The 14,150-nt window shown below is 41.9% G+C and overlaps 1 non-coding gene across 1 annotated transcript; it reads right to left on the bottom strand.

Moving 5' to 3' along the window:
* Positions 1–3,184: 3,184 nt before the first annotated feature.
* Positions 3,185–3,292, bottom strand: LOC121272161. The gene has a single exon (XR_005941856.1). It is a non-coding gene; the product is annotated as a U6 spliceosomal RNA (small nuclear RNA).
* Positions 3,293–14,150: the final 10,858 nt, after the last annotated feature.

The following is a 14,150-nucleotide window of genomic DNA, read 5'->3' as shown; positions in this document are numbered from 1 at the left end:
TCTATTGATGTACCCTTTGGTTTCTCCATCCACCTTTGACTTTTACAGACAGCATGTCTTTTTGTCCTTCTTCGTGACTCTTCCCCCCCATATGAATTGTCCCTTAATTTTCTCATCAATTTAAGTGATCATTTCTACATCAAGTTAATGCCTTAATTCTATAAACAGCAATATATGATACAGAGATTGTTGATGAGGAGAGTGTGCAAACCAATAGGTTTCCTGTTGATAAGAACATCTGTAAATGTCATTGTTGTGGTGTATTGCAAGATCTGAGCATCCTGTTACATTTCCCTTTCTGCTGCCTCTGTTGAGGAGGTGTAACTAAAGTTAGTTCACAATGGCTGCCTACAGCTGAGCATGTGTTTGTCTTATTCAGTGCTATACACAACCATTTTCTCGGGTATTTCTTTATCAGCTATTTCCCTTTGAAGTTTGTGTTTAATGGGATTGGATGAGTAAAACATTCCCTTTAGCCACAGGAACACTGACCATATACATGCAGAACTAGCCACATGTTTGCACATCAGCCTTTATGCTTACTTGAATACATAGTCTGAATTGATGCTAAAATCGGTATAATTAGCCACACTGCTTATTGCAGATGCAGTTGTCCACTGATGGAGATTCTACAATGCTTGCACTTTAATTGGAGAGCACGGTGGACATGTATAAGTTGTTACACATATATCTTAACACAAGGGTATCCACTTGAGGTGTCCAAAAAATGGTCACTCATAGCTGGACTGCTGCAACTCCATTTCAGGTATAGAGTGGAGGTTAGATGCAGAGTACACCTCTGGCTACAGTGCCAAAGTGACCTGATCACCACTTAATGATGCTCTATTTTAAATTGGTAGTTTCACATTGAAGTCGCATTTATAGAACTGTGTTGCAAAGCCTTGCAAAAGCAGGCAAATGGTTCAAGACCACTTTGACTTGTGCTGGTGGTGTATAACAGGAGGTGTGAAGTTCAAGTGATACAAAGCAAACATTTATTTTTGTGTCTGGCAAAGGGGCATTTATCCCATCAACACCATTTTTTTAAACTTGAAATTAAAAAAAAATTAAGCAGGCACTTGGGTGCGCAGAGTGAAACTCTATGGATGTATGCTTGGATACCATGAGCAGGACAATCTTTGTTTCTGGCCAGACACTAGACAGGAGTTGGAAGTATGATTTCAGCTCCACGCCATAATTAAAAGAAAGGCATTTAGATAGCACATTCCACAACTTGTGTCCCAAAGCTCTTGACAGCCAATGAAATACTTTTGATGAGTAGTCATCTGTTGTAATGCAAGTAACAAAACCAATTTGCACACAAAGCTCCCACAACCAGAATTGTGGTAATGACCAAATTTATTTTTAAGTTTTTGTCGGAGCAATAAATATTGGCCAGGATATTGGTGTGAATTACCCTCCCCTTCTTCAAATTAAACATAGGATCCTTTCTATTCACTTGAATGGACAGGCAGGGTCTCAGAGTAATGTCGCATCCAAAAGACTTTTCTGACTATGCAGCATTCACCCAGCATTGTATTGAAATGTCAGCCTTAGATCTTGCACTCAAATCTCTGGAAAAAGACTCACATCCTTCTGACTCGGGTGAGAGTGCTACTACTGCTAACATAACTTGAGTACAGATTACTCAAATTACTAGTATAACTGTACCCTTGAAAGAATCCTCCCATGGAGCCATTTTCACACCAGCCATCCTTGTGAACTCATGAAAGGGAATGTGGAGGCTACCACCTTTAAAGAGGCCTTGAGGTGCAGTGGATAGAGTCCCTGCCTCTGAATCAGAATATTTGGTTCAAGCCCAATTCCAGGACCTAAAGGCCAAGGAAAGTACATTCAAAACATGGCAAAAGTCTTTCCAACACATGCTAATGACAGGCAGTAAGGCTGGAAGAGATTTCTAGTCAGCCCTATGAAGCCTCTATCATCACTATCCATAGCTCCAGACTGCAATATGCATGTAAAAATGCATGTTGTCACAACAATTCTAACTCATAACTGTAACACACCACCACCTGTAATACTAGGCTAAATTCAAACACAGGTGCCAAAGGTCATGTAGCAGTATTTTAATTGCAACCTCTATGTTGGCCAACATCAAAAGTTGAAATGTTGCTAGGGATGGGCAATAAATGCGGCCTAGCCAGCAGTACCCACATCCCATGGATGAATAAAACAAAACTCTGTGCCAAATTAATCTCATTAGGAATCTTCTGAGAAAACATTCAAATATTCAATTGTAGATTCATTATTGACTGTAAATTATTTTGGCTTTTTAAACCTCTGCTTACTAGATAGCCTATTTTGTTTCCTTTCTTCAGTTTCCCTGTTCTTCCATGGAACTGTCCATGGTTCTGACCATTCAGATTAGTGTAATGTAACTTTTGGACAACTAAACTAAATGAACAAAATAAGGGATAAAATAAACACAGCCCCTAAGTCAGGTCAGCTGTAAAACCAAGGACAAAGTTTAAAGGAAACTTACAAACATTAAACTAAAATGTGATTAAAGGGGTCGATAAACCACCCCAGTTCCTGCGATGCCCACTGGGCATGGAAGGCCTCGAGAGTGCCGGCAGACACCGCGTGCTCCCTCTCTAGGGACACCCGGCCGCGAACGTAGCCACGGAAAAGGGACAAACAATCGGGCGGGACTCCCCCGTCGATCGCCCGCTGCCTGGCCAACTTGGCCAGGCCCAGGAGCAGGTTCACGAGGAGGTCCTCCTCCTTCCCGACTTCCCTCCGCACCGGGTGTCCGTAGATCAAGAACGTGGGACTGAAGTGCAAACAAAACAGTAATAAAAGGTTTTTTAAATAACTGAAAAGGGAGTTCAGCCTACCACACCCTATATAAGCATGGTCCACGGACTCCACAAGACCACAAAAAGGGCAGGTGTCCTGGGAGTCCGCGAACCTACACATTCTCTGATTGCTGGGGACTGCTGCATGCAACACCCTCCACCCTAGGTCCCCGATGGAAAGCGGGAGGACACCTCCATCGAGGGCCTCCCAACGGGGACCTCCGCCGCTGGACGGCAACAAGGCACGCCAGGGCGTGTCCGGGCGGCGGGCGAGGGCGAGAAAATGAAAGGTGTGCAGCAGCAGTCCGTACAGAAAGCTCCTCAGCGCCATGCCAAATGAAACGGAGGGCGTGTCCCCGAGGCGGAAAAACATGGAACACTTCACGAATTTGCGTGTCATCCTAGCACAGGGGCCATGCTAATCTTCTCCGTATCGTTCCATTTTTGGTATATGTGCTGCCGTGGAGGAACATTTAAATAGGCAACAATTCAAATGCAGCCAACCCACCCCCCCACCCCCTCCCCCCTCAATCTTGTGGCTAGGCATGGATTGCAGAATGCGGATGATCTCTTAATAATTGCAAGAAAGTAAATGTGCAAACATCTGCTCACTGGGCATCATGTATGTGGTGAGGCTTTTCTGTGGTTGCTGATGGATTTATCCAGTGTCTCATCCCAGTGTACATGGCTCCCATCGCTTTCCCTGCCCTGCTGAGAACACAAATAGCAATGATAAAAATGACAACTAATAAAATGATAACTATTAACATGCGGGAAAGCAACATTTCTAACCAGTCTTACATCTTCCACATTCTCAGCTCAGGGAGCGCCACACTGTCGGAAGTGCTTTCTTTTGGCTGAGCTGTTAAACCAGGAGCCCACCTGCACAGTTGGGCAGATGCAAATAATCCTGTGGTATTATTTTGACAAAGAGCAGGGGAGCTCTCCAGAATGTCCTGGCCAAAATTATCCCTCGATCGACATCACAAAGCACAAATTATCTGGTCATTATTACGCTGCTGTTTGAGAGAGCTTTGTGAGCGTGAATTGGTTGCTGTATTTCCTAAATTAAACACAGTGACTGCAGTTTAACATTGGTTGTAAAGCTCTTTGGGGTGTCGCAAGGTCATGAAAGGTAATACATAAAGTCTTCCTTTCTTCCCTCAGTGATAGTAATAATGAAAGATTCCAAATAGCTACAAGGCAAAACTTCCTTTCTCTCGCAGGCTACCTTGGATCTTTCCAGTAATAGCTTTCTAACAGGTACAAATGTGAGAAGGGTAATTTAAAAAGTTAATTTTGCGGGAGTCCAGTTTTACGCTTCCTGACAAGTCATGAAAGGGGTGTAGCGAGACCACAAGTGAGAACTAGTGATAAAGCTAAAGAATGCGAGAGTAAGCTAGAAGGCGAGATTATATACAGTTCCCGCATAACTGAGCAAGCCATAATCATGAATTACATCTCATTGTACAAGTCATTCTGCATAGAGTGGATTGCACATTCTCCAAATGTGTGCTTTAGAATGGTAGTCATAGGATATATAACTACAATTAAAACGCAGATTGAACTATCAAAACCTTTAAACATATCCATTCCTTCCAACACTTGCAATTTGTGATTGAACTCTGCAGTGAATCATTGTGAGGAACAGCACGTCTCAAATTGCTGATGCTTTGAAAATAATAGCTGTAGAGCAAAGGAATATACAGAAAATGAAGAATACCAATCAACAGCAAGGCAGTATTCCAACTGAGGGGTTCAGATAATACAAACCATAAAGAGTAGTGTCGTTTTCAGCCAAGTTTAGATGGTTGCAAGTTATTAGTTTTAATAATCTTTTAAAATGTTATCTCATCTGTACAGGGGCACATTGTTCAAAGTGAAATGTAGTTCAGCACCTTAATAATAAATCTGTATGAGAATGCAATATTAGGCCATTATATTTACTTCAATAAATAATAAAGCTCCATTTTAACAGAAATTGATTTAAGTGACCATGTGGCCTATAAACAAGATTTAATATGCAAGTTTTCCTTCAGGGAAGGATGACCAGAAATTCATGGTGTGATATTTATGTAACTGCAGCCTATATACAAGTAAATATGGTATTCACTACCATCTATCTGTTAAGACACTGCAGCTTCTTTCTACTCAAAGTGGATTGTCACAATTATTCTTACACACATCAGTTAAAGTGCAAACAATCAAAAAGGTATTTATCGACTCCACTGTATTTTTGCTTTCATTTTAACACTGACAAATTTGCTGGAGTCACAACGACATAGCAGCTCCTGCTATTTTTAGTCTCCCTTATAAATGATCTCACTGAAATTGAAGTCTGTCTGGCAAAGTACAGCTTCCAACAAATCAATACAAAAAGTTTGAAGCTATCACAGTAGGGGGAAATCAATGAGTGCTCTCTCCCTCCGTCTCTATCCTTCTTCACACTCTCACTCTCCCTTCCTCAATATCTCTCCCCGATGAAAACACATCAATTTGACTTTATGCCCATGACAGTATAACTGCAGCCAAGCCTGAAGCCAGAAGTTCTTAAGGGAGACTGTTAAACTAATTTTAGCCTTTCCTTAATATGAAAAAAATTAACCAGTGTCACATACTATGAAGTAGAATACAGATGCCCCAAAGTAAAGCCGAACACAGGAACTCGATTGAACCAACCAAGTTACAGGCTTGGGCTACAAGGTAGCTCTGTGGAGAGGACTTCTGAAATCAATTTTCTATTTTTGTCACCATCTTGAATATATAGATGTGTATATTTATCAATTTACCTCAAGGAACTTTGCATTTAGAAGAATGAAGGATTCAATATAGGTACAAAAGTTCATAGGTTAGGAGAAAAAAAAGATTCAAAAGTTGACTGTTTGGTGTTAGGGTGAAGTTGATGCATGTACATCAGACATTACCTTCTAGTGTTACATAGAATGTACAGCGTGGACAAAGGACATTCAGTCCAACTGGTCAGTGTTTATGCTCCACAGGACCCTGCTTCTAGCCTACCTACATATCCTTCTATTGCTTTCTCCCTCACGTACCTGTCTAGCATCCATCTTAAGGGCACCTAGGCTTTTTTCTTCTCAACCATTCCATGTGGTAGCAGGTTCCAAATTCTCATCACTCTGGGTAAAAGCAGTTCAACCCAATCCTTTGCTTCTCTTTTTAATCTTGTACCTATTCTGTTCTACATCTAACAGAGCATATCACCCCCAACTGAGTATGGTTGAGAAATCTTGCTTTAGTATTGAAAATCCAAGATTTATAAATACTATTAAAACACAGATGAAACTATCAACTTAAGCATAAACCATCTCTTCCAATGCTTGCAACTTATGATTGAATTCTGTAGCGCATCATTGTGTTGAACAGCAGGAGGCAAGAATTCCTTTGATTGCTCTGTGCAGCAATATCGTAAATGTGTTTGTGAAGGTTAACTTGGTTCACTATTTCTAGCTGAGGAAAGGAAATCTTTCATGAACACATTTACGATGTCACTGCACATAACGACCAGCGGAAATCTTTGCCCCATGACTCAAAATCCTGCTAACACTGTGCTTTGTAGCTTTATTTCACTTTCTTGCTCTTAGATTCAGTTCCAATGAACAGCATAATCCATCTAGACAGATGTTAAGATTGGCAAAATTAAGTAAAAGTAATGCACAATATGGGAGGTCTGGGAAGCAGTGGTAGCATCCCTACCACTGGGGCAGAAGCTGCAGGCTCAAGTCCCACCTCAACTTGATGACTATGGAAGGTGCATTCATAACATGGTCAAACTGATTGATTATCAACTTTTAAATCTTTCCAATACGCCTGATGGTAGGTGGTAAGAGCTAGAGTTTCCCAGTCAGCCTTACTGCAGAAAGCACAGCAAACCACTGCAGTACTTTGCCAAGCATAATCGTGGACCAATCCAAGCCAAGTCCATGGTCGCCAACACCCTCTTAGAGCATGTACCTGGGAGGAGGAATGTACAATGTGGTCATTAAAAGTTATTGGGGGTGAAATTTGATTGTGAATGGGATGCAAAATGGGTGGTGTTATTTGGAATTACACAGAGTTCTATAGCACAGAACAGACCATGTGGCCAGCTGGTCTGTGCCAGTGTTTATGCTCCACACAAGCCTCCTCCCACACCTACCAGCATATTTTTCTATTCTTTTCTCCTTCATGTACTTGTCCAGCGTCCTGTTTAATGCATCTACACTATTTGCTTCAGCTACTCCACATAGCAGAATATTGCACATTTCAACGACTCTCTGGATAAATAAGCTGCATTGCACCTGCTGCCTGTTATACTCCCTGTCCAATACCTACTGCCATTGACTTAAAATTTGAATATTGCGTAGGACGGACAATGGGCGACACATATGCTTCTGATCGTTTTGTCTCCCCACCCAAGTCTATTATCACCCACCCCCATCTTTTTGATCAAACACCAGCATCAAATTAAAATAATTTCAGTGATTTTCTCTTACATATTTATAGTACTGTATTCATCATAATAAACTAACCTCCTCCCTCACCTTTGATGATGAGAATTGAAGTATAACTGAGTGTCTCCCAACTACAGCTCCTGTTGATCTTCCTAATCAGAATCTCGACACCTGGCAAAAAATTAATAAAATTTGTAACACAACTGCCTGACTGGTACATGGAGGTCCAGAGCATATCTCCAATCCCATATGCTAAGGCTGCCTACTTCAGCCTCCATGCCATCACCTGCTTCTTCAGCTATCTCAGCCCACCTCTTGCTGAATCCCTTATTTATGTGTCTCTTAAGCTTATCCAGAACTCTTGCTGCCCAAATACCACTTGCCCAGTTCCCCAGACCTACACTGTTTCCAGATCCCTCAACTTTATTATGTTTCTCACATTTCAATGACTTTATGGTTTCACCCCTCCCTACCTCTACCCTCCATCAGATCTACAATCTTCTCCCCCTTTTGTTCCCCCACAACTATGTTCCTCATCTTCTGGCTCCTTGCCCACTCTTTTCCTGTCAAGGGCAGAAGTACCTGAAACCATCTAGGACACAGGAATTCCATTCCTAAACCTTTCCATCTTCTTTAAAGCCCGTCTTAAAATCTTCCTCTGGAAAAGCTTATGGTCACCCCCAAATATCTCTTTCTTTGATTTAGTGCCCATTTTCTTCTTTATACCTCTGCATAATGAGTAGGCCACTCAGCCCGTCAAGCCTGCTCCACCATTCAATAAGATCATGGCTGATCTGATTGCAACTTCAACTCCACAACCCCCTGATAATCTTTCACCCCATTGCTCATCTCCTATGTTAAAGGCGCTGTATAAATGCAAGTTATTACGTATAGACTCATATCAAGAAAGAACACGGTTGGACTCAGCTGTGGTGCACTCTGCAGGAGAATAATTGGTTTCCTGTGTTTTGAGAGACACAAGGGGCAGGATTTTTCAGGTGGTGTTACCAGTCCCGCTATCTGAAGAGAGACTATCAGCTTTTCCGCAGCCATTTAATGTTTGGCATGGAATTGCTCAGTTAAGGCCGAGGCTTCAGCCCCTATCTGGGGGGGGGAAGACCTATCTTTCAGAACTGCCAGCCAATCAGATGACCACCAGCTGTGTGGTCCCAGTATTGCCAGGTTTGAGCATGGGTCACTGCTGGGACTACAGGCAGTCCCCAAAGAAGAGGAATTATTGAAGGCTAGTCCAGAGTATCAGTGAGCCCTAGCTGCAGGCCCCAGTGAAGGGGGAAGGGGGGGGGTGTGGTGCACTGGGTATGAGCAGCCGAAGGGTTGGTGGGTGGGGGGGGGGGTGCGGTTGCTGGTGAGAGTTAAAGAAGGGTATGACCTTGGGGTGTGGGAGTGGTGCATTTAACGGGAACAGGAGACCCCCCAAAGGAGGTACAAAACCCCATTGCTTGACACCCAGCCTGTGCACCTTGGCCTGGGCCTCCCCCTGCCATAGATAAAATAGCAACAGGAGTGGGATGAGGCACTCCATTAAGCACCTCAATTGGCCCAAGGGCGGTCGAGCTACCCAATGCTTCCTGTGACTAACCCCCCACCCCGCCGGACAGGCTATGCACTGTGTTATGACCATAGCCAGTGTTACTTGCTGAACACGCCAGACCCCAGAGGAAAACCTACCTCACAGATCATAACCTTTTTATTTGTATTTTGAAAATGGGGAAGAAAGGTTACTGATCCCAGACACACAGAATCCCAGCAAACACCTTTAGGATTTTAAAATGTTAAAAGATTTTATTAACAAGATGAACAAAAAAGAAACTTAAGCACATAAGATTGAAGTTACACATTTGAAACAGTCTTACAAAACATCCCCCCCACCACTGATAAAAAAACCAAAACCCACTTGGTCAGAACACAAGTAAACGACTTGGCAACAACTTCCTTATAGATTTTTTAACTATAAAAATCCATTAATATTACCCCAAGGCAAAACTGTTGTGACTTTAGCAAAGTCATACCACACGAGTCCTTGAACACTTCCACTCTACCCTGTGGAAATCCAAGAAAATTCAGAAAACAAACTGCTTTCTGAACTAAAGACTTTCCTGGTTTGACTGGCTGGCTGTTTCAGATTTCACACCTTCTCAGCACAGTTGGTCTCAGGACATCTCCCCTACACAGCCACCATCACTCAGCTCAACATCTTTCCTTAAATATCCTTTTCCCCTTTCAGCTCAGGTTCCATTGTTCCCAGCATCTCTTTGAATTCAACTTTTCCAAAATAGAAGAACCTTTCATGTTTTCCTATTGCCTCCACTTACGGGTCAAATAAAATTTAACAAGCTTCCCTTGTTTACTTATGAAACCCTTGAAAGATGTGCTAGTTCCTTGTCACTTCTAAACTCCCCTGTGAAATTCAACAGCTGAAAAGTCGAGTCCCTACTTATCTAATAACGCAAATTTTAAATCCAACCTGTGTAATTGTAAATCCACCTTCACCATAGTCTCTCATTACAAATGCAAGCATCTAGCACCTTTATCCTTTTATCTCTCAACTCTCACCGATAAACTGTCGATTAACCTTCCCCCAGTTTAATCAATGATGGACACACACACAAACATGGCATTCTTTACAGAATACTACCTTAATCTCAAAATATTTTTAAGAATAACATCCATCTTCACAACAGCATTTTACAAGCCCACCACCATCAACATCACTATCTCCACCCCAACTTCAAACTCATCAGCAGGGGACCATAAAATTACACTCATTGTTCAATGCAATCACAAATAAAAGATGAGAAATTGAGAAATTGGAGTAAAATACTCTGGAGAAAACAATAAGCCACATATTACTAATAACTTAAAGCAGGGGGACAAACCTAATGATGCAACTGCCCTGACAATAAATGCAAGAGCTTCATTTCACATCATGGTATTCAACCTAATATCTAGAGTTGCAATTCCAATTCTCTCCTTTTGCATCGTCTGTTAGCTTAACCCCATCCAAAATGCCCTTATCTTAGCACACACCCAAGTACATTTCATCCATCATTGCATTCACTGACCTACATGAGAGATAGGCGAGAGGCCATTAAAGAGCGCATGGAGCAGCTGATTGGTGAGTAGGATTAGTGAGTATTTCTAGGCTTTAAAGTAAAAGTAAGGTCTTTAGTTTGTTTTTAGCTCTCTAGTCTTTTTTTCCTCTTTTTCTTAAAAATAGCTTATTGAGTATAGGATCGATTTTGTAATTACAGTAAAGTGTAAAGAGCGGGAATACTAGAGTAATTAATTAGGAAATTAAAGAAAATATGATAGCGATGGCAGGACAGATGATGTGTTGCTGCTGCAGCATGTGGGTTGTGTGGACACCATGACGATTCAGAGCAAATGCATCTGTAGTAAATGTTTGTAGCCCGAGGAACTTTGATCTGAGTTCAGGAGGTGGAGTCCGAGCTGCAGACATTGCGCCACATCAGGGAGGGGGAAAGTTACCTGGACACTTTGCTCTAGGAGGCAGTCACACCCCTCCGATGAGGTAATTCAAATTTGGTCTGTGATCAGGATCAGGAGGCCGTGACTGCAGGTGAAGCAGGTATAGGGACCCAGGGGGGTAGCGTTTGAGGAGCCTCAGCCCCTGTAACTGTCCAACAGTTATGAGGTTCTTGCAAGCTGTGTGGACGAGAGCAGGCAATGCAGAGAGGATGAGTGAACTGACCATGGTACTGTGGTACAGGGAGCTATTCAAATGGGGAGAAGGAAATATGAATGTGGTACTGGTAGGGGACAGTATAATTAGCGGGATAAATATTGCTCTCTGCAGCCATGCCATAGGGTAAATAGAATCAAGGCGTTAAATGCATGGCTCAAAGATTGGTGTGGGAGGAATGTGTTTCAGTTCGTGGGGCACTGGCACCAGTACTGGGGTAGAAGGGAGCTGTTCTGATGGGACGTGCTCCACTTGAACCATGCTGGGACCAGTGTCTTGGCAGACCAAATAACTAGGGTTGTAGGCTTTGAAGTAAATAGACTTGGGGTGGGGGTGGGTGGGGGTGGGGTGTGGGGAGGTGCTGGAGAGGGCATATGTACACTTACAAAGCAAAACGATATGGCAGCATTGCAGGGCAACTATTGAGATAATGATACCCAGAGTCTGACAGGAAGGGACAGTATACAAACATAAAAGAAAAGCAGCAAAAGAGTCAAAGGGGGGAAAAATGGTAAAAGGGCAAAATTAATGTCTCTTTACTTAAATGGATGTAGCATTTGGAACAAATAGAGGTTAATGGGTATGATCTTATAGCAATTATGGAGATATGGTTAGAAGGAGATCAGAGCTGGGAACTAAATATTCAGGGATATGTGACTTTTTGAAAGGGCGGGCAGGAAGGAAAGGGTGGTGGGGTAGCTTTGCTAGTACGAGACGAAATAAGTACAATAACAAGAAATGAACTTGGATTGGAAGATATAGAATCCATATGAGTGGAGGTAAAAAATAAGAACGGGAAGAAGACACTGGTGGGAGTAGCCTATAGGCCCCCTAACAGTTACTATACTGTAGGACAGAGAATAAATCAGGAGATAATGAGGGCATGTAAAAAAGGCTGAACATTAGTCATGAGTGACTTTAATCTTCTTGTAGATTGGGAAAATCAAATTGGCAGAAGTAGCCATGAGCAAGAATTCATAGAGTGTATTCACGACAGTTTTCTTGAACAATATATTGTGGATCCAACCAAGGATCAGTCTATTTTGGATCTGGGTATGTGTAATGAGACAGGTTTAATAAATGATCTCAGAGTAAAAGATCCCCTAAGAAACAGTGACCATAACATGGTTGAATCTAGCATTTAACCTGAGAGTGAGAAACCTGGGTTGGAAACAACTGTGCTAAACCTAAATAAGGGTAATTACAAAGCAGTGAGGGCAGAGTTGGCTTGAGTGGACTGGGAAAGGAGTTTAGCAGAAAAGACAGTTGATGAACAATGGCAGACGTTTAAGAAAATAGTTCATGACTCACACAAAGATATATCCTGATGAGGAAGAAGGATTCTAGGAAGGGGATACACCAACCATGGTTAACCAAGGACATTAAGGACAGTATCAAATTGAAAGAAAAAACATACAATATGGCAAAGATTAGTGGTAAGCCAGAGGATTGGGAAAGTTTTAAAAACCAACCAAAGATGACCAAAAAAATAATAAAGAGGGAGAAAATAAACTTTGAGAGTAAACTAGCAAGTAATATAAAAAACAGACAGTAAGAGCTTTATAAATATATAAAAGAGAGAGGCCACAGTGAATGTAGGCCCCTTAGAGAATGAGGCTGGGGAAATAATAATGGGGAACCAGGAAATGGCAGAGGAGTTGAATAAATACTTTGCTTCAGTCTTTACAATAGAAGAAGACACTAACAGTATTCCAAAAATACTAAATAATCAAAGGGCAAAGGGGTTGGCTGGGGGGGGTGGGGGGGGAGTGGTTGGAAATAAATACAATAACTATCACTAGGGGAAAAGTACTAAGGAAACTAATGGGGCTAAAGGCCGTTAAGTCCCCTGGACCTGATGAGTTGCACCCTGGGATATTAAAGGAAGTAGCTACAGAGACAGTGGATGCACTGGTAGTAATCATCCAGCAATCCTTAGATTCTGTAAAAGTCCCAGAAGATTGGAAAACTGCCCTTGTTCAAAAAGGGAGGGAGACAAAAAACAGGTAACTATAGGCCAGTTAGCTTAACATTTCTCATTGGGAAAATGTTAAAGTCTATTATAAAGGATGTAATAGCAGAGCATTTATGAATGCATAATGTAATCAAGCAGAGTCAGCATGGCTTCATGAAGGGGAAATGATCCCTGACAAATTTACTAGAATTCCTTGAGGAGGTAACAAACAGGATAGATAAAGGGGAACCAGCAGATGTAATATATTTGGCTTTCCAAAAGTTGTTCGATTAGGTACCGCACATAAGGCTATTTAATAAGATAAGAGCCCACAGTGTTGGGGGTAGTATATTAGCATGGATAGAGGATTGGCTGACTAATAGAACACAGAGTTGGGATATGGGAGGCATTTTCAGGATGGCAACCTGTAATTGGTGGAGTGCCACAGGGATCAGTGCTGGGGCCACAATGATTTACAATATATATTAATTACTTGGATGAGGGAAGTATAATAATGACTTGAATGTTTTATTGCCAAGTTTGTAGATGACACAAAAATAGGTGGGAAGGCAAGTGCTGAGGGTGACACAAAGTCTACAGAAGGATACAGACAGGTTAAGTGAGTAGGCAAAAACTTGGCAGATGGAATATAATGTGGGAAAATGTGAGGTTAATCACTTTGGCAGGAAGAATAGGGGAGCTGAATATTACTTAAATGGAGAAAGACTGAAGAAAGCTGCTGCACAGAGGGATTTGGGAGTCCTTGTGCATGAATCCCAAAAAGCTAAAATACAAGTTCAGCAGGTAATAGGGAAAGCAAATGGAATGTGGACCTTTATTTCAACGGGAATGGAGTATAAAAATAGGGAAGTCTTGCTAAAACTATACAAGGCACCAGAAAGACCGCACCTGGAATACTGTGAACAGTTTTGGTCCTGTTTTCTAAGGTAAGATATACTGGCATTGAAGGCAGTCCAGAGAAGATTCACTAGGTTGATCCCGGGTATGGAGGAATTTACTAATGAGGAGAACTTGAGTAGGTTGGGCCTGTACTCATTGGAGTTTAGAAGAATTAGAGGCGACCTTATTGAAACATACAAGATTCTTAGGGGGTTTGCTGTGGTAGATGCTGAGAGGCTGCTTCATTATTATTATTCATCATTATTGCACCACTATTGGAAGCTGTACCTTCAGCAGCCTTC

The sequence above is a fragment of the Carcharodon carcharias genome, chromosome 32, assembly GCF_017639515.1.
Source record: "Carcharodon carcharias isolate sCarCar2 chromosome 32, sCarCar2.pri, whole genome shotgun sequence".
Lineage (NCBI taxonomy): Eukaryota > Metazoa > Chordata > Chondrichthyes > Lamniformes > Lamnidae > Carcharodon > Carcharodon carcharias.
This window is presented reverse-complemented; position numbering and strand designations above follow the sequence as displayed.